Consider the following 21,017-nt stretch of genomic DNA (forward strand, 5'->3'; position numbering starts at 1 on the left):
AAGTCTGAATTCAGCCAAAAGTCTGAACAATCTCATCCCTGTTACACTACCCTTTGCAATCCTAAACCCAAATGCCTAGATTCAGAAAACTGTGAATTACAGCTTCCTATTCAATTAGTTTATTTCAATTCTCAGAAAGGAACAAATATCTTCAGAACTAGGCTGGACTATTTTTGGCAAAACAAGTCAATAGTATTTTATTTTATGGTGTTACTGCAAACCTTTCAATACATCATGCTGGATTGAAGACACGTCATAAAAAACTATACGGACATTAGGAGCGAGGTACCGTTTGGGTGAGAGTCATTACTACTGAAAAAGTCTGAAACTTGGATACAAATTCAAAGGTATACTGAAATGATGCCATTTCTACCGTTTGGTAACCCCTGGGGTTATAGATTCCAAGGAGCTTTTGGAAACAGTATCCAAAGCACTAGAGAAGTAGACAAATCAGCAGCATTTCTTTATTCATGGATTTTTTGTTGTCTGATTCTCTTCACTCGGCCGACATTAAAAGTCTGAATTCAGCCAAAAGTCTGAACAATCTCATCCCTGTTACACTACCCTTTGCAATCCTAAACCCAAATGCCTAGATTCAGAAAACTGGGAATTACAGCTTCCTATTCAATTATTTTATTTCAATTCTCAGAAAGGAACAAATATCTTCAGAGCTAGGCTGAACTATTTTTGGCAAAACAAGTCAATAGTATTTTATAAAGGGATGTTATAGTTTCATTTTGTATTGAAGTGTATTTGATGTTAATAAAAGACATTTAATAAGCGACCTTTAAATCTTAGGGCACAGTTATTTGAAGCCAAAATATTTGTACGAACCTGCAAATACCATGGAAAAAAACATCATTTGAATAGCTGTTTTGAACTCCAGTAACCTTTGAAAAAGTGTTTTGCTGGACATTTGATATAGGAACGGTACACAGCTTTAGTAAAGCTATGTAACTTTGTCTTTTATTCCTTTTCAAACTGAGGCTGGGAGGGAGTTAAGTCAATTTAATTTGTAAAAAAAAATATGCCTGTGACTTTTTTTCAAAGAACTCAAGAGGTTTTCAACTAGTGGTTTAAACCCAACGAGGCCTGGTTCTTGATAATTTTACCGAGATGAAGTTGAGGTAAATTATCAAGAACCTGGCCTCGGCTGGTTTAAACCACTAGTTGAAAACCGATTCAACACACTTTGATTCCCATTCATAAATACCTTTTCAGTCAAAAAACATCAACACTTTCTGGTCAAAAAGTAAAATAAATGCAAAAATTTATATTGTTCAATGATTTCTTTCAACACAACACCCCTATACTACGGAATGGTAAGGCCCTTTGGGTAAACAACTCCTTATAAGGGAATGCTGTGCACGTTGCGCGTATCGCGTGATGTGGCACAACTGTCCCGGCCATTGCTCACGACCAATAGGAATGAAGAAACTGTGTCACGCCCAACGCCCATGTTTCAACACTTGTTACTGGTCATAAACAAAGGTTTTTACACACCCACGTGACGCGCTCTCCACCAATAGGAATAACGAAAATTTCTGAGGTATTTATGAATATTGGTTGAAGCTTTGTATGTTGTGGATAAATAGGAAGGAGCTATAAATAAATAGTAAACCTGCGGTACAACCACGGTACAACCATGATGTGTAAATCTCTTAGGGTAAGTGTTGGCTATGAGAAGAGCCGGTTTGGTCTTGAAGTTTCAAAAAGTATTATCTGCTCGTCTTCAAGAGTGGATATGAACTGAAATGTTTACAAATCTCTCTATTCAGTGAAAGCCTTTAACAGAATAAAAATCTCTACATAAATGAGCTGCAGATACAGTGTGGAGAAATAATGAGCCCCCTTGAAAAGTGTTGATTGATCGCAATCGAAACTAATGATACATGCTGGCAATGAAACATTTGGATATGACTGTCTTTAAAGTCCTAACACAAATAACCCCTGGATGCTGTGAGCAAAAACTTCATCGCTTCAAGTCAAGCTAAACCAGTGCCGCCCGAGCGCCCCCCTCTACAACCCCCCTCTGCATAGCCCATTAAGCCCCCCTTCCCCTCCCCTCCTGCCTTCTATTACCGCTCCCGACACACATCCTGTGAATAGAGATGGATTCAGGGCCTAGCCAGCTTGTCATTAGGGGTCCTGATGAGAGGCAGGCTTCACGGCTTGTCAGCACCACTCTGCATCTGCCTAAAACACGCACATTCTGCATGGAGGTGATACTCTGGATTTGGAAGGGGGGGATGGGTGTAAAGTAGTCAGGGCTGTTACCACTGCTGGTAGCTTGCGGGTGGCCTGCTTATTACGTCCGATTGCTGAAGGAAGTATGTCTGTGAATTGCTAATTCGGACTCGCTCATAAGTGTTGAGCATTTGATCTTGCACTCCTGATCATTAGATGTGGTAATGATGAAACTGATCATTCAAAGGGACACTTCTGTCCGATTCATTAAAAATAAAACCTCATGTTTAGTGGAGAAAATTGTTTGCAACATCAATATTAGGGCTATACATTTTGTACATGTACTATGCAATTACTATTTTGTTTATATAGGTTTTATATTTATGTCAAGTCAGTAGAATGAAACCAGCCACCCATATTCATTCAGAGATTATCATTACATGGTGTACTAGTTACCGCAAATCTTTCTTTATCGTATTTCCATCTTGCAAAGTTTCAAATCCTAATTATTATTTTAAATGTGTACAGTTATTATTTTTGTAAAATTCCATTTATGCCTATCGAAAAATATTGGTAACAACAACAGTAACATAAAAAAGAGCAGCCAAGGTACTGTTCGATAACGTTATGAATAAACCGAGTCAAGGATGTCTGTCGAATGTACAACTCTACATTTCCTTCAACATTTAATCAATAACATCTGAAATAAAGAGTAGACCTCTGAGATTATTACAAAACAGAAAGGTTTGCGGTAACACCATGTAATGATTATCTATAAATGAGTTGGGTTGGTTCTGAAAAGAACCGTTGGTATCAACTCCAATTGAGTTAAAATTAACTGTTCTTTTCAGAGTTGAAACCAACGGTTCTTTTCTGAACCACCCCAACTCATTTAGAGATAGTCATTACATGGTGTTACTGCAAACCTCTCTATATCGTATTTCCACCATGCAAAGTTTCAAATCCTAATTATTTAAGATTATTATTCTAGGAAGAGAAGACTTTAATTTTGAAAATATATTGCAGATGTCATTTATCCTAATTCATTGCGTCAGTAAAGAAGATTATTCTTATTATTGATGACTCATGTCTGAGCTGACACTCACCGATGCAATATTTTATTGTTTATTTGTCAAGAACTGTGCAATTTATCTTTGGGTTGTGGTAGGATATACTGTGAGTTTCATTCCGATGCAATATGAGGATGTAATATTTTAATGAATTTGGAGTCAGTGAAGGTTTATTGGTACAGGTCTGTGTAAAGGGAGTGTACTTCAGAAATGATGTTCACTTGAAGCGCTAGCGTGCCGTGGCTGAGTGGATAAGAGCACCGAACTCAAGCTCTGGAGCTTCCGTTTAGCAGAGTGTGGGTTCGAATCCCGGTCAGGACACTTGTGTCCCTGAGCAAGACACTTAACTATAATTGCTTCCCTCAACCCAGGGGTAAATGGGTACATGTGAGGGCAGAGATGGTTCTTGTGATTGATTTAGCATACTCCGTGTTACTGGCAATCTTTGCTTACAAGGCTAGCGCAGAAATTCAGCGCTTGCACGTAAGCGGAGAAAGATGATCGTAAGCGCAGAATTCGTCGGTAAGCAGAGCCATAAAATTGGGCCCTGGTGGCATCAACCATTGATTAGGAATCTCAAATCATAAATCATAAATCATAAACCATGAAATGACTGGTTATAAAAAAAAAAACCCTCAATCCATCAGTCTGCAAAGAACTTGAACACCCTGTTTTTTGTGGTGCCATATAAACTAAAATCCATTTTTTTTTTCTTATCTTTTTTTCAAATTCTTAATAATGTAGTGTGTACATTGATTGTGGTCACCTTGCGTTGATGCATTGAAAATTGTCGCCGGATCCATATTTGCTGAAGTTGAAAATAACTACCCTTGATTTTTTTTCGTTTTGCCACTGACTGCCGACTATTCCTTGCTCTATGCTGTACCATGGCTGTACAAAGCATTACTCACGTCCTAATGTTCTAGATCATGAATGTATGTCAGCATGAATGGAAGAAGGGAGAAAAAAAACAAAAAAAAAACACTCACCCTAAAAACATGAATGACCTCTTTCCACATGATTCAGAAACTTGATCTCCGAATGTCTTTTGCAAATGTTGCCCCAATTTTTTGAGCGCCCAAAAACCATGCAATCTGTGCTGGCAATTTGCACACAGGTAATTCCATACATTGTCCCGTATCTGCTGATGGACAGATTGAAGGCTAAGATACCAATGGGAACATAATGCTAAAAGGGAGTATATGATACTGTATATCACTACCAATTCCCACAGCCAAAGAATGCTCCGCCATAACCCGAGACACACAAAAAGAAAGACGGGAGAGAAAGGGGGGGGGGGGGGACCCTAGAAGACAGGAAAAAAATATACCTTGAGACGTGAATAAGCATAAGGGATTATGTGCCGCACACCTCATTTCTGTTGCCGGGATCAAGACCGATCAGGTCTCTGTAACCCAATAGCCAGCATAATCAACCAGTGAGACTAGACTGGCAGTGCAAACACATGGGCCTCTTGGAAGGTTTTTTTTTGTTTCGTTCTCTTTTTCCTTTCCAAGCCAGACAGAGAAAGGAATAGAAACAAAGCTTGTGTTTTTGTCTTGGTTGGGTATATAGTCTCGGTAAATAAGTAGATCAACGCACACAGAGACAATTAAGTCCCCTCTTGGCGGGAGGTTTTTTTTTTTGGGGGGGGGGGGGGGGGCTCGTCGTGAGGAGGTTGGCAGTATCCATCTTATGGTTAGTGAAAAACAACCAGGGAATAAACACAGAGCAATGTGTGCTTAGTTTAATTTGAGCTAAGATTGTGGAGTCACACACGATGTAATGTGAACACCCGGCCACAGCTAATGCAAGCACTGCAGAATATAGGTCATATCCCGTCTCCACATTTCACTTATTATTTTTTTGATGTAAATGATCATTATATAAAGGACCATTCCATGAGTTGTCACCAACAATCAAAACACAAACAAAAAAACACTGACAGTTATTGAGCGTTTTTCAGGGAACCATGATTGGTAAAGTGACAGCTTTCTTTGTTCCTCACTCTCAATTAAGAAATCCTTTATTTAAAAGGCAAATTTGTGCTGCAATCAACGTGTTGTATCGTAGAGTCTGGTCCCTGCTCTATGATAGTATCATGTAGACTATTCAGGAAATCTCATAAACTTAAAGGCACTGGCATTCTTTGTAACTGTCAAAGACCAGTATTCTCACTTGGTGTATTCCAATATAAACATAAAATAACAGATCCGTGAAAATTGTGACTCAAATGGTCATCGACGTTGCAAGAGAATAATGAAAGAAAAAATACCCTTGTTGCACAATTTGGGATGCCTAAAAGAATATTTAGGCCTGAAGCCTTTTAATATTTGAGTAAGAGATTACATCTTTCGCAAAAAACTACGTTACTTCAGAGGGAGCCGTTTCTCACAATGTTTCATACTATCAACAGCTCTCCATTGCTTGTTACCAAGTAAGTTTTTATGCTAACAATTATTTTTGAGTTATTACCAATAAGTGTCCAATGCCTTGAAGTATATTCCGTTAACTCACCCCTTTCTGAACAGCGCGATGTATCATCTTAAGTACTCAGTATTCAACTTTTCATAAGTTTATGACAACGACCTCGCAAATGATATAAAGGTGCAAATAAACAGACTTTGCCATATCTTCCTCGGCAAATACTTCAGAGGTCACAAAGCATAATGGCAAGTTCATAGAGTGACTACAATTATAGAGACCCATAACTTGTTGTTAAATTGCTGCCATGTTTAACCCCTTTACCATCTAACCCCTTCACCATGTACTCTCTGCTTCATCTTGTAGCCCCCCTGAACTCTGTAGCACCTGAAAACTTGCCTCCCCCATTCACCTAGTCCCACGAGCCCATTCGGCCTCAAAATCTCAACCCCCCCCCCCCCAACAACAAAAACGCCCAAAAAACTTGACTCTTGCGGACATCATTTGAGACTTCACAATCACCAGTTTCAAGGAAGTTGAACCTTTACGAAAACATCACAACAAAAATACTCTTCTCATTTGGCGCACAAAAGTCTCAGAACTTAGGACACATTAAGTTCCATATCCATAGACGTTAGGTCACATTGAAGCCATCCTAAGTTAGGACGAGTTACTCGTCCTAACTTGAGATAGGACTAATCCTAGTGTTTCGTGAAATTGGTTGCAGGTTCCTCACAGAGAAAAATGAAGTAAATCTTTACAACCCGAGAGCTGTCCTATAAAGAGAAGATTCCAACATGGACCTGTCTGCCATTCCCTGTCTGCCACCCGCTGTTTCTTATCACAAAGTCATACTTGGTTATTATTTGTGATAAGGGGCGAGTGGCAGCTGCTAAGATACAACTTTTTTCCAAGTTCATGGTAGCCTCCTTTTTCTGGTTTCTCACATATGTGACAAATTTGGATGATGTTCTCCAAGAGGCAACGTCGTAACATCCCATACAGAGACCATGACTGCGTTCCAACTGGATCTACAATTGCGAGATCGGGATTCCGCAGCAAGATTAGTTGCAGGCGTGAAATCACAGTCGTGTTCCCACTTGTGATCGCGCACTTGTTTTGGGAACGGACTTAAGTGGGTTTAAAAGAGCACTGTTTTGCAAGCAAATTGCGGAGTCTGATCGCCTTTGCGTTCCCACTAGACTTTTGATCGCCCATTAATCCACAAGGGCCATCAGATCCTGCTTTAATCCTACTCCCGAGGAGGATCAAAATTGCACGGTCAGATCCTGATCGCCCTCGCGTTCCCACTGGAGCTTATTTCTCTTTGATCGTCCTCTGATCGCCCTTTCGGGGTCTTGATCGCCCTTTTCTTGAATTGGGAGATCAATGCGGGGTCCAGTGGGAACAGGGTCGATATGTTCTTGGTCTAACCAGGAGATTAAACTGGGATAATATTACCACCAGCAAAACCCACCTGTTTCTAATCACAAAGTCTTACCTGGTTTTTATTTCTAAATAAGGGGGTGAGTGGCAGCTGGTAAGACGCTAGTTTCACTGATAGCAAATTTTCCAAGTTCATGGTAACCTTCTCTTGCTGGTTTTCTCACAAATGTGAAAACCTGTTTGGGTGGACATTTTTTTTTTTTTTTGGGGGGGGGGGGGTTTAAAATGTTGTAGCTTGAAATTATCAAAGAATAATCAGAATTCAAGATACTCTGTGACCCTGGACAAGCCAAACTCACTTTTTCAACATTTCATGTGTCAATCACTCAAAAGACTTCGCTGATCATGCCTGACTTATCATTTATCTATTGATGACTTGTCAGGTTTAGAGTAAGACCATTTTATAGAGCAGCTAAGCACGGAATTTGCTTAGCATGAAATTTCTTCTTTGATAATAACAGGATTACCAACCAAATTTTTATTTGTTGCATATTGCTTGTTACTCAGCTGTTGTTTGCTTGTCCTGAAAATCATGTGAAAATTTGGTTGGTAATCCTACTTTTATCAAGGGAGAAATGTTATGCTAAGAGAATTGTTGTGCTTAGCAGCTCTATAAAATTGGGCCCTGGTCTGGAGAATATGATGTTCCAAACAAAAGACCATGTTGAATAACCCATTTTTTCGCTATAAAAGTCGCCATCTTGTACGACAAACCCTTTGGGCGTCCAAACGCGTACACCAATGAAGCATAGCATGCAACATTCCCGGTTTGATTTCTACGGCACATGCGTGCACACACCCACGCAAACGCGCACAGACGCCATGTTGTAGGTCAGATATTTAAACGGTGTCGTCATTTTCAGCACAGTCTACAGACAATGCATGGGATATTCATAAAAAGTATTCTGGAAAAAATGTTATGAAGTCCCTCTCCTAAAATTACCCTCCCCCAAAAAACGAACAAAACAAATAAATAAATCCAAAAGAAGGAAAGAGTTCAAAGGGACACAAATGAGTCTTCCCCCACCTTTCTCCTTCTTATCGATTACTCTCTTGCATCAATTTACAAAGAAGCTCAAATCAGTCAGCAATAAAGAGCCAAGAGGCAACCCCCCCCCCCCAAAAAAAAAACCACAACTCTTGCGGGCATCATTTTGAGGCTTCATAATCGCCAGTTTCAAGGAAGCTGAACCTTTACGAAAACATCACAGTAAAAATAGTCTTGTCATTTGGTGCACTCCATCCCACATCCCCGTGCAGTCGTACATTACACAGGGCAGTAACCGGAGAAGTGTGTCACGACATGGTCTACAGTACGCCTTAGCTATGGATTGACACTGCGCATAAAACTAGTGAAATGTGAGCACTCAGGGTAGACTGGAGTTTTTCCAATTCGTAGGATAAACATGAACGAGTTATTATGACTCTGTTCTTGGGCAATCTTGGTGATTCCCGGTATTACGAGAAGCCCCCCCAAAAAAAACCAAAAAACTACAGCTTCGTGTTTTGATAAACACATGGTTGTGCTCCAGGGGTAAATCATAACACATTCCTTGATGACTAAAGAAGAAGGAAAAAAAGAACTTGAAACATCGTAATTGCTGCCGAGTCCTGGCAAAAAACCACCATGAATATAACAAATTCAAAATGTCCATTCGAAAATTAAACAACTATGTTTCTGATTAATTGAAAATTAATGTTTAAATTGTGCTATTACTACTACGCTCTATGTTCATTACTATGTTCTTACAATCCAGATAAACTTCTGTAACATGAAAGGGGTTTGAACCTCAAGGAAACATGGTCAAATTATTCTTATTACAATATCACTTTCCCTACACTATGAAAGACTTAACTAGCATTTCACCATAATTTGATAGAAAACGCCCTTTGGCAACTGTAGGTGTGGTTTGTAAAAACGATACAATTTTTAAGTTAAAGACACTGGACACTATTGGTAATTGTCAAAGACTAGTCTTCACAGTTGGTGTATTTTAACATAGGCATAAAATAACAAACCTGTGAAAATTTGAGCTTAATCAGTCATCAAAGCTGGGAGATAATAATGAAAGAAAAAAACACCCTTGTCAGACGGAGTTGTGCGCTTTCATATGCTTGATTTCGAGACCTCAAATTCTAAATCTGAGCTAGGTCTTGAAATCAAATTCGATGAAAATTACTTCTTTGTTGAAAACTACTCCACTTCAAAGGGAGCCGTTTCTCAGTGTTTTATACTATCAACCTCTCCCCATTACTCGTTACCAAGTGGGGTTTTGTTCCACTGCCTTTAAATCTTTGTTTGTTTTGTTGTTCCAATCTGCAGACCAGGTAACTTTATGCTGTCTCAAAGATAAGAACCCTTCCAATAGAATCATTTGATCTACTTCACATTAAGTGAGCCTCAAAGCCTTAATTGATCTGGCAATGATGAATTCTCCTTTCATGTTACTGATCCATTTCCTTCTAATCTTTAAAACATTTCCAATATCCAACGCCATTAGTCTCAATACTTGTTATACAATAGAAGGGGGATAAATTACTTTCCTTTCAAGTCGTATTTTGTTTTAAATTGATGGGAATAAAATATGGGTGCCATGTGACAGAGATCTAACAGACCGGCTGACGCACATTAACTTGACAGCCCCCGCACTATGTATCACATAGTCTTGTGCATAATAAGGACAGCTAGGAACATTTTTCAATTGACAGCCTACTAAATGTGCCTACTGAATGTGCGCAGAGTGCATTCACATGCATTTGCCCTTTAACTCATTTCTGCTTGACTGCCCAATAAGCAAGGCGCCAATTTATCGTCGAAATTGTAAATCCGTTCTGAGTATTCTTTGTATACATGTCCACATTTTGGGGAGTTAAAAAAGGCAGGAACTTTTCAGTTGGCTGTACTATTATTCAACTATGTTTTGGTTAGAACTTCTATATTTTCGACATGATTATGTTTTCAAAAGACAGGATCGTGTAGACTTTGTAGGCTGATGTTGTTCATCGTATATTATTAAAGAGGTGTGATGAAGATTTTAGGTTGATTCCCCGTTTCCTATTGCCATTGTTGCTGAACTTGTTTTGACACTTTTTTTTCCATGCTGTGAATTTATTGTAATTAAACCCATTAAGAAAATAAAACAAAACTAAGTATGATTTGCTCCATATGTTTTTACTTCTTTATTAACAAATTATTGCAATTTATGTTTGTATTTATTTGTTTTTTACTACACATCTTAAAGTTCACTTTTTCTTAATGTTTATTCATTTATTCAAATAAATTTTAATTTATCTTAAATCACCTTATTGTTATTACTTGTACTTTTGTATTATCTCTTTCAATTTAAGTGCTTGTTTTTAAATGTATTGCTTTGCAGATTCTCAAAAAATAATAATAATAACAATAACAATAATAATAACAACAACAAAAACCTCATTCAGGATATTGGGTTTTGATCCAATAAAATGTAATAAAATGATATAAAATGTTTAAAGGACTTGATTCCTAAATGTTTCTAGTAACATCTTATTTTGACCATTTTCTTTTTGCTCCATAAAATTGAAAATGACCCAAAAAATACAACAAACATTTGGAAATTTTCACAGAAACATAGGCATCCTCACTGACGCATCTGACCAGTAATGGTATTCAAATAGATTCAACATCTCCATCTCGTTCAGGATTGTGCCAAGAAAAAAAACCCGAAAAAACAAGCTCCATGTAGGACGAGATGAACCCACATAACCCGACGACAGGCATGATACAGTCGTCTATATCAAACATCTACCAGGAATATATTTTTAGAACGTTGCCTGCATTGTAATTTTCATTTTGTAGTTCACTGACCGAGCGACCATCATCGATTTTAAAGCCAAGAAACCTAATAGGTTCCGTTTAGAGGCAGAACAGGGTTTACATGAACAATCCAATATGCAAATGGCAAATCCAGCTCCTCTATGCCGGGACACACACACAGTGGCCAGGTTTTAAGACTGCAACAAGGGCCCGGGTAGCGTTGTATAACACCTGAACAGACCCTAAAGGGAGCAAATTATATAAGATCCATTAATACTGCTGGCCCTTCGTCATAGAGGTCTAAAAATAATATCTGGAACCCCCCTCTGCCATTTCAATTAATTCGTGCGCAAGCTTTCTTTATGTGAATCTAGATTGCAAGTGAGAACTGGGGCGAGTTTTGAGGTCACAACTCTCGCCATTATAATGGTTGAAGAAGATGTGAATTTTGGGTGGGTGAGGTTCGTAGACATGTCATGTTGCACATGCTACTGCTTCGAGAGGACTGCGTAGAAAACATCGCCAGCATGTAAAAGATGAAATGAAAGAGAGCACTTGTATGCATCAACATTGTTGTTGTGGTCTCAATAATTCTGTTGCCATTTTTATATTGTAGTTTTTCCATCTTCTTTGTGATTTGGTTTACTTGTTTTATTCTGTTGTTTGCCTGTACTTGTCCTTGTCCCTTGTTCCTTTAGTTTTATTTTATTTTATGTGTGAACAAGGGTCCCCATGAAGTGGGCCTGTGTGCCTGTGTGGGGCTTCCCTTTTGCACCAATGTCATTTTTTATGTATTTGTGCAATGAAGGTAATACAATAAAATAAATAAATAAAAATAAATAATCAGGCATGTGAGTAACTGTCCATGAAAAAAAGAGGGGAAAAGAGAAAACCGGGCAAGAAAAAAAATAGAGGAAAAGATGCTATTCCTATACTTTTGAAACTTACATTTTGAATCATTGTTCCTACATTTCCTCGCATCTTTTCCATACCCGATCTTGTTTTTTTTTTTTTTTGTTCAAGCGAGTGCCCCAAACAGTTAGTGGTTTAAAAAAAAAAAGTTTTATTCATTAGTTTTCTAAGTGGTCCATTATAGCCCGTTTATATTGATATTTAAAAAAAAATTAAAACCAAAGAAGAAGAAATCAGCTGAAAAGAGGAAGTCCCACATGCCTGCATAATACATCCCACACCAACACACGAGATCCCACAATTTAAGTTCCAACTACAACATTTAATAGATGTTAAATTTGCATCGGGAATAAAGAAATATAATCCTTTTGGTTTTACCCCATATACACTGATGTGTGTTAGCACTGTATACTCAGTACTAACCCGGGTTCTGTGAACAAAATCACAGGCATATTACTCGGATTGGATTCAAACCCACGACCTTTGCAATTCTAGAGCAGGGTGGCTAGAGACAGTTTGAATCCTATGTTTTGGTATCAGGTACCGCAAACTACAACATTGTATCAGGTTTATGTGAATATAGACTATAACAGAAGACGTTGCATTCAATGATTGGGGACTTATTTTAAGTCCCTGTTTAAAACTCACTTGTTTAAAGCTGCTTTTTTTGTAACTTGCTTATTTTGTATCTTGTATCTTTCTCTCATTGTTTATTTTATTGTTCTCTTTATGCGCTTAGAGGCTTTTTGCATTAGGCGCTTTACAAATGTCTTATTATTATTATCATTTTGAGATACTGCTCTAGCTTGGTTGAGAATCAAAATAAAAAACCAATAATAAATCTACATCAAAACCCTGTTACAAAACAAACATATATTGTCCAGAACAAAATACTGTAAGAGCTTTAAAAAAAAATTTGGCTTTCAAAAAAAAAAAAAAGCCACAAGGAACATTTCTTTTTTTGTGTTTCCCTAAAAACATTTTTATGAATATTATTTCTTGAAATTTGTTTCTTGAAAATTACATGCTTTAATTGAATTATCTCAAACCAACGGTGTCACACATGCCTCTCAATATTGTTTGGGTTTAGGGTTCCGGTAAATGTGATCGCGACATTGTTCCATGTTGAGTAACACAATCATTCTGAATCTGTAGAAGTGTTGAAACAAAGTATAACACATAATACTTATGTTATCTATCATCAGACGTGCCTTGATGTCCATACCCAAACATTGCCAGATAAGGCACAACTCAACAATATGATAAACTGGCATGTCGATGAGAAACAATTATCTAGAAACAAAGCAACGAGGAAAACAAAAACTAGGGCGGTTGAAATTGTTCTCTTATCCAAAATATTTCAGTCGGAGCATTTTTACATGGTGGGAAGCGTGAACTAATGGAACCTTGTGGCAATCTGCCAGTCAAGATAAACACTTTTTTTTAAATAATTTTTTTTGTAAAGCAATTGAACAACATCGGTTAACACTATGTCCAAAGGCCCACACTTCGTGTGTCACAAATTCCATATAAAATAACAATTAAACCTGTGAAAATTCAGGCTCATTCAGTCTTTGGAGTCGGGAGAAAATAACGGTAAAACCCACCCTTGTTTCCGCACGTTTCACAATGTCATGACATGTGTTTAAAATAAATCCGTAGTTCTCCATGGCGAGAATAGATCATTGTTTTAATGTTTTCTCAAAAGGGAAAGCATTTTATGGAATAATATTTTAAGGGAAGTCTTTCACCATTACCTTCTGTAAACCCTGTAAGTTATTTGTAAATCTGTGGCTTTCAAATTTTTGTTTTGTTCAGAAAGTGTCCAATGGCTTTAACATTTAATGAGATTTTATTTGTCTTTAATATACTTTTTAGGTATGTATTTTTCTCTTTTGAAAGTGAGCGATCTGCAACAAAGCGTTTGTGACTTATTGTTGTTGCTGTTTATTTGGTGTTGTCGTCCTTATTTTGAGTTAATTTAATTATTTACTATATTTATCTTCCTATATTGTGTTATATTCATCTACCCTAGAGGTTGCTTTGATTTAATAACCAATAAACGCAAATATTAATAATGATAAATGACCTACATTTTTAAAAACCCAACACATCGAAAGAGCACTGACACACTTGAAAGGCAGTGGACACTATTGGTAATTAAACAAAATATTTATAGCATAAAACCTTACTTGGTGACGAGTAATGGGGAGAGGTTGATGGTATAACAAATTGTTAGAAACGGCTCCCTCTGAAGTGACATAGTTTTCAAAAAAGAAGTAATTTTCTACGAATTTGATTTCGAGACCTCAAGTTTAGAATTTGAGGTCTCGAAATCAACCATCTAAACGCACACAGTTTCGCAAGACAAGGGTGTTTTTTCTTTCATTATTATCTCGCAAGTTCGATGACCGATTGAGCTCAAATTTTCACAGGTTTGTTATTTTATGTGTATGTTGAGATACACCAACTGTGAAGGCTAGTCTTCAACAATTACCAATAGTGTCCACTGCCTTTAACAAAATGAAGTCCTGCCATGTTGCTTTTAATTTCATAAGCACTACCCCAGCGGTAAACAAATTATCATGCCAACTATAGCAGAAAGATTTGAATATTAATTTTTTTTTTTTTTTTTACCCATACACCAATGTGTGTTAGCACTGTATACTCAATACTTTCCCGAGTCCTGTGAACAATTATCATAGGCATGTTACTCGGGTGGGATTCGAACCCACGACCCTTGCAATTCTAGAGCAGTGTCTTACCAGCTAGACTACCGAGGTTGCCCGGTAGCTAGAGGCAAATTCGAATCCTATGTTTTGGCAGCGGGTACCGCAACGATATAAGAGATGTTAAATTTGCATTAAGAAAGATTTGCTTAAGTGTTGACAGGTAAGCAAGAAAATTAAGCGGCAAGCTTACATGTTCACCATGGATTTGCTTTAATCTGTCACTCATTTTCATACAGTAGTCATCTGAATAGAGCATGCCCTTTCGCGTGCTTACAGTCAGCGGTGCTTTGAAATAGAAACTAGCACAGTAAGCACAAAATCAGCTGTTAAGCAGATCTATGATATCGGACCTTGTTCTAATGATATGAAATCAAGCATGAAACATCATTCAAAGATTCTAAAAGTGTTTTGAATGATGTTTCATTCTTGATTTCATATCATTAGAACAAGGTCCGATATCATAGATCTGCTTAACAGCTGATTTTGTGCTTACTGTGCTAGTTTCTATTTCAAAGCACCGCGAAAGGCCTTGGCAAGTGTAACCGCATTTATGTACTTATTTATAAGACATTAGTTGTGACAACAATGTTATCTCATGTCATATTACAAGTGTTTTTGGCTATAAAAAGAATCTGACAATTAAAGAGAGAACTTCCATATGGACGTTTTCTTCCCAGAAGTGATAGTACTTGATCACAAAGGAAGTCACAAGACCTCTACTTGAAAATCATTGTTAAAGGGTTTGGGTACTTTTTGTACGTAACGCAAAACACAAACGTCCATAGATTTATATTTAACTTAAACAATTTGTATGAAGATAATGATAGTAGAAAACCTCCCTTAAAATATTACTTGCTGCGGTATTGGATTTTTTGAGAACTGAGTTAAACAGTTTCACAAAAATTAGTTAAGCAAGTACATCGGATGAAAACATGAATGAAAACTTTGCTTTGTAATTTACTTTTTTTCTTTCTTTCTTTTTCCCCCCACAAAATTTGACAACAAAAGAAGCTGAAACTTCGACAGGTAAATTAAAATACAAACATCTTCATTCACAGTGAGTAGGGATTCACAACACGGGAAACAAATTGTTCTACAAAAAGCCCTTTAAATTGAGACAAGGGCGGACCAGGGATTGATGTCAAAGTTTGATCTCTGTGTATTCACGGACTACTCCTGAAGGTTGTCCATATGTTATTGCTATCCATTGTTGTCCTTAAGTTGTTACTGCTCAAACTCCAACCGACCATGGGGACGGGCCATAGTATCATGTTCCTTAAATTAGGTTACCCATAGGGTCAATACTGATAACAAATGATCAGAGTTGACTGTAGGATCTGCGACTCCCATATCGCCTTGACAATGACTGTCTGTCTAGGAAGTGGAAGTCTTCCCATTAATACCATAAGGCCATGCAGACCTGCATTAAGCGAGACCCCCCCCCCCCCCCCCCGACCGACCTCCAATGACCTACTTGTTAGACAGTGACTTGATTTCACCATCACATAATTGGTCCACTAATAAAAAGAAGTGAGTGATGGGATTCAGGCATTGTGGATAGTAGGTCTGATATATTGTTGTCCTTCAATGATGCATACTACTCAGCAGGGATCTGACACGCGCATGCGCAATTCCGTTTTGCCGACATGCAAATACATGGTATCGCATTATTATCATGTTTACATAAAAAGTCCAGTTTGTCAGGTTACTCGAAGTGAGAACAACTTTCTGAAAAGTTACCAGGAACATTTTTGTATGATTTCTTTAAAAAAAAAAAAAAAAAAAAAATTTCAAAACTGGTTACTGGTTATAAAATGTCTACCCAAACATCTTGAATGCACCATGTACATGGATTTCAATTTTCAACAAGATTTGTACCTAATTTTGTCAGAAAAGGTTTTGTCTATTTGATTTTCTAAAGGTGGAGTCATCATTTGGTTTAAAGTCTGAAAACATAATAAGGGAATCAATGCGTTACGGAGACGAAGTCGAGGTAAATTACCAAGTCATAAACAAAGGTTTATACACACCCATGTGACGAGCTCTCCACCAATAGGAATAGCAAAACTGTCTCAAGGTATTTATGAATGCTGATTGATAGGCAAATTTATAAAGAAATGTTCACCTGTGAAAAAGTCAGTCTCTATAGGTACTGACTTTGCCTGCATTGCGTATAGTAAACACACGTGCAAAGTACATGTACATCCAAGTCGTGAGTTGGTACATTTCAAAAAGTGTTTTTCTGCATTCAGCAGCAATACACCTGGTCAGCATTGCCGGAAAAAACAAAAACAAAATGTTTTGAAACGTACAAACTCACGATTTGGTCTGTACATGTACTTTGCAATTGTGTTTACTCTACGCATTCCAGGCAATTACCAATAGTGTCCACTGTCTTTAACATCCCAACGACCAAAGGGCTCAGGGCCCAATTTCACAAAGCCTGTAAGCACAAAACTTGCTTAGCATGAAATTTCTTCCTCGATAAAAAAAACAAGATTACCAACCAAATTTCCAAATGATTTTCAGGATAAGCAAACAACAGTAGAATGCCAGTAGCAAGCAATATTTCATGCTTAGCAAATGTTTGTGCTTACATGCTTTATGAAATTCGGCCCTGATGTTTTAATGACTCGTACATATCTAGATTTACCATGAAAGCTTGCCATAATTTCATGTTCAGTGAAAAAAAAAACCGAAAAAACCACAAACCACAAAACCAGCAACATCACCAATGGCCAGCACAACACTACTGGCAACATCGATTTTCCACTCTAGACCCAGACAAAGACTCAACGCCGTAATACGTTTCTCGCCCGGGAATTCTACTTTAACCAATATCTTCGAATCACTTCAGCTTGAAAACGCAAGAAGAAAGAGCGCTTCTGGCCAATATGGCGCCCGCCCCACATAACGCACGCACAATTCAAGGCAATCGCTGTACAGCCAGAATGCACATGTGCCTGACACATTTATTTCCACTCCTCTTTTTTTTCTATTTCCTCGGAAAGTTCATGCAATAAAACCCTTTGTTAAACAGGGTGGGACTTGTAAGTGCTTGAGGCCAATCATTACTTCCAATCCTAAGGGGATGTCTAACAAAGTCAAACAGCATTCGTCTTCGTCAGGAACTTCTTACAACATGCTCAAACTTAAACTTGACTCTCTCAACGGATGCTACTGAAGAAAGAACTAGGTAATAAATCTAATTTCATACTGCTATTGACAGTTTTATAAACTCGGTTAATTCGACCAGAGAAAGCAAAGAATTTCAAGGTTGTACTACTTCAACTTCCAATACCACAGGGACGACCAACCGACGACAACGCAGATTGTACAATGAATAACAAAAACACTTTAGAAATTTGTCAAGAAGTAGCTAGAGCGTAATAATGAAGTGCACATATGAAAAGCCAGGATATGTATAATCTATTTACTGCGGTGTACACTGCATGCATTTCTATTATCGCTTCTCGGGGACTAAATACAGCCCAAACTGTATAATTCCTTGGCATTGGACGGTATCTGACGACATTGAGTGCAAATTGGGTTACATTCCAACTGACATTGGGATCTTGGAGGTAGGACATATCTAATACAATTAAGGAATCGGACACAGAAATAACAGCTGGAGGGTGCATATTACATCTACAACACAGTAATGCAGAGAATCAACATCCCAAACTAGAGTATAAAAAAGAAGAACTTGTTACCAGTAACCTTATTCTACTTAAAGGAACACGTTGCCTTGGATCGGGCGAGTTGGTCTCTACAAAGGGTTTGAAACCATTTGTTTTAAAATGCATATGGTTATATAGATAATTTTAAAGTAGAATACAATGAATGATCCATACAAACATGCCTCAAAATTGCACGGTTTTCCTTTTACGTCGGGAGCAAACAGGGTTGGCCATTTTGCGGAGTCAAAATTTTGACTTCATCAAATGGGTGAAAGTGTTAGTTTTATCATTTTATGCATGTAACAAACGGCTTCAAAACCCTTTTTAAAACCCTTATCCAAGGTAACATGTTCCTTTAAAGACAGTGGACACTAATGGTAATTGTCAATGACTAGTCTTCACAGTTGGTGTATCACAACATATGCATAAAATAACAAACCTGTGAACATTATAACACAATCGGTCGTCGAAGTTGTGAGATAATAATGAAAGAAAAAACACCCTTGTCACACGAAGTTGTGTGATTTCTGATGCTTGATTTCTAAACTTGAGGTCTCAAAATCAAATTTGTGGAAAATTACTTCTTTCTCGAAAACTACATCACTTCAGAGGGAGCTGTTTCTCATAATGTTTTATACTTTCAACCTCTCCCTATTACTCGTAATCAAGAAAGGTTTTATGATGATAATTATTTTTGAGTAATTACCAATAGTGTCCACTGCCTTTAATGCAATTGCAACTCTTGTGGAAGTTTTCCTACCAAGATTTCATTTACACTGGACAATTTACCTTTTAAGATTTGATAGAACTTTGGTGACTTACAAAGAAACAAAGTTTATACGATATAAAGTATTGTAGGGAAATATTTCATGTCATCTTTCAGGAGATTGTGCTCGCATTTGATTTCCAGAAAATAATATGGAACTTTTTGTTTTAATTTGTTGACATGTTACGATATATGACTATAGAGTGTCCATATGAATGTAGAATTATGTGAGTTATTATTCTTTATCCCCGATGCAAATTTAACATCTATTAAATCGTTTGCAGTACCCGCTGCTAAAACAAAGGATTCAAACTGCCTCTAGCCACCGGGCAATCTGGGTGGTCTAGTTGGTATGACACTGCTCTAGAATTGCAAGGGTCGTGGGTTCGAATTCCACCCGAGTAAATTGCCTGTGATTTTTCACAGGACTCGGGAAAGTACTGAGTATACAGTGCTACACACATCGGTGTATATGGGTAAAAACCAAAAATTAATATTCTTTATCCCCGATGCAAGTTTAACACCTATTATATGTGAGTTATGTTATGAATTCAGGAGTAAATGTTCTTTCTTACAGTTTAACACTAAGTGGTTTGCTGGAGAAACTTTCAAAATCACTTAAGATTTGAGACTGAATTGTTCTACCTGAGGTACGAAAGCCTCAGTGAATTATACTGTCTCCATAGAGGGTGCATTAAGATTGATGGCTTCATGACTTGTTTATGGATGCTATTAAAAAGTAAAAATAAAAGTCTACAGCTAGAACATCATACTGCCATGTGTTCTCACATCAATTTACTTGTGTTCAACCATTGTCAATGCTTATAAAATAGCAACAAAACATAGGGTTGCATTTTGATTTTAAAATGCTGATTTCACAATGACCAGCATTTGTTGTCGTCTAGTTACTGATTGAATCACAACTTCTCGATTTGTGCAGTTTACAATTAAAGAAGCTAAACCGATATTTGTAAAATTAAGAAAGATGTTGTTTTGACAATTTGCGCTTGCTTTGCGTACGCGCTCAGGGCTTCAGACAACAGGATGGAACCTGAAGCCGAACCCAAAGCCGAAGCAGTAGATTTCGAAAAAGGGCCTACGATACATTCACAGAGCGGATTAGCCCATCCATAACCACAAAAAAAAATGAAAATTTCTAGCAGTCAAACTCTCCACAACCCAGATTATAACCGAATACAACACTTGATTGCTTGTGCGTGGAACCAAAAAGTGAAAAACCAGTGGTATATAACTCTGACAGCCCTGCTGTTTACGATAAATTCAGCACACTCTAACAACTAGCCACAAACACCATCACAGGGGAGGGGACACAAATGAGGGCCAATGGGTCATGGCATGCTGGTAGTACCAGCTATCCATTCTTGACAGCGAACCTGCCAGTAGGATATGTATAAGTGGGGTACCCTATACTGCTGGCTTGTCTAGACACTCATGCTAAGGATCCACTGTGTAGTGGTCTACTGCCACATTAGGAAGCTGGCTAAAGTAGGAATGGCAGCTCCCTGCAGTAGTCCAGAGGCGGCGGTGAGCCCTAAATGAAAGTGACAGTGCTAGCTAGAACTGACACAACAACACGCACATGACTGCGAAAAAAAAGGCTCCAGAAAATGTCATAAGAGTCAGTTCAGGTAAATAATTGACATAGTTGCTCACGGTCAAAAAATTAATTTTTTTTATACTTTGTTGGTGGAAGGGCCTAGGGGTGCAAGTAAGTAAACAAAATTACATTTTCAATTCTATATATAGCCCGTTGCCATGGTTACGGCTCATCTTGTTTTTTGGCCATTTTAGGCCGATTTTGGGGTTTGAGCTCATATTTACAACTCCACCCCACAAAAATGCAAAATTATTTCAAAAAACCTTTTATATCACTACAAAGTATCATCCTTGGCCTTCCTTGACAAAAAAAATTATTGCTTTAAATATCACCCTTGTGCTATTTTTGCATCATGCATTACAGTATGTTTTTAGAACTTGCAAAAT

The sequence above is a fragment of the Asterias rubens genome, chromosome 3 (genome assembly GCF_902459465.1).
Source record: "Asterias rubens chromosome 3, eAstRub1.3, whole genome shotgun sequence".
NCBI classification, from domain to species: Eukaryota; Metazoa; Echinodermata; class Asteroidea; order Forcipulatida; family Asteriidae; genus Asterias; species Asterias rubens.